Consider the following 253-nt stretch of genomic DNA (forward strand, 5'->3'; position numbering starts at 1 on the left):
CAGAATATCCTTTCCAGGAGCTGGTTAGACAGTTAGGACAATAAATCGGGGCACTTAGAAAATCAACGTTTTCATGGCTTCTACAACTGCCTAGCGGCCAGGTCCTTTGGATTCAAGGTCCTCGCGATGCTCCTGGATGGAAGCTGTGATCCACAAAGCGCTGCCCACGGGAGCCGGTTGGCAGCCCTGGTGCAGCGGTGCGGCCACCTGGAAGTAGATGCTCTCCACGCGCGATGCAGCCTGTCCCCCCGCC

Source organism: Meleagris gallopavo, chromosome 1 (assembly GCF_000146605.3).
Source record: "Meleagris gallopavo isolate NT-WF06-2002-E0010 breed Aviagen turkey brand Nicholas breeding stock chromosome 1, Turkey_5.1, whole genome shotgun sequence".
NCBI classification, from domain to species: domain Eukaryota; kingdom Metazoa; phylum Chordata; class Aves; order Galliformes; family Phasianidae; genus Meleagris; species Meleagris gallopavo.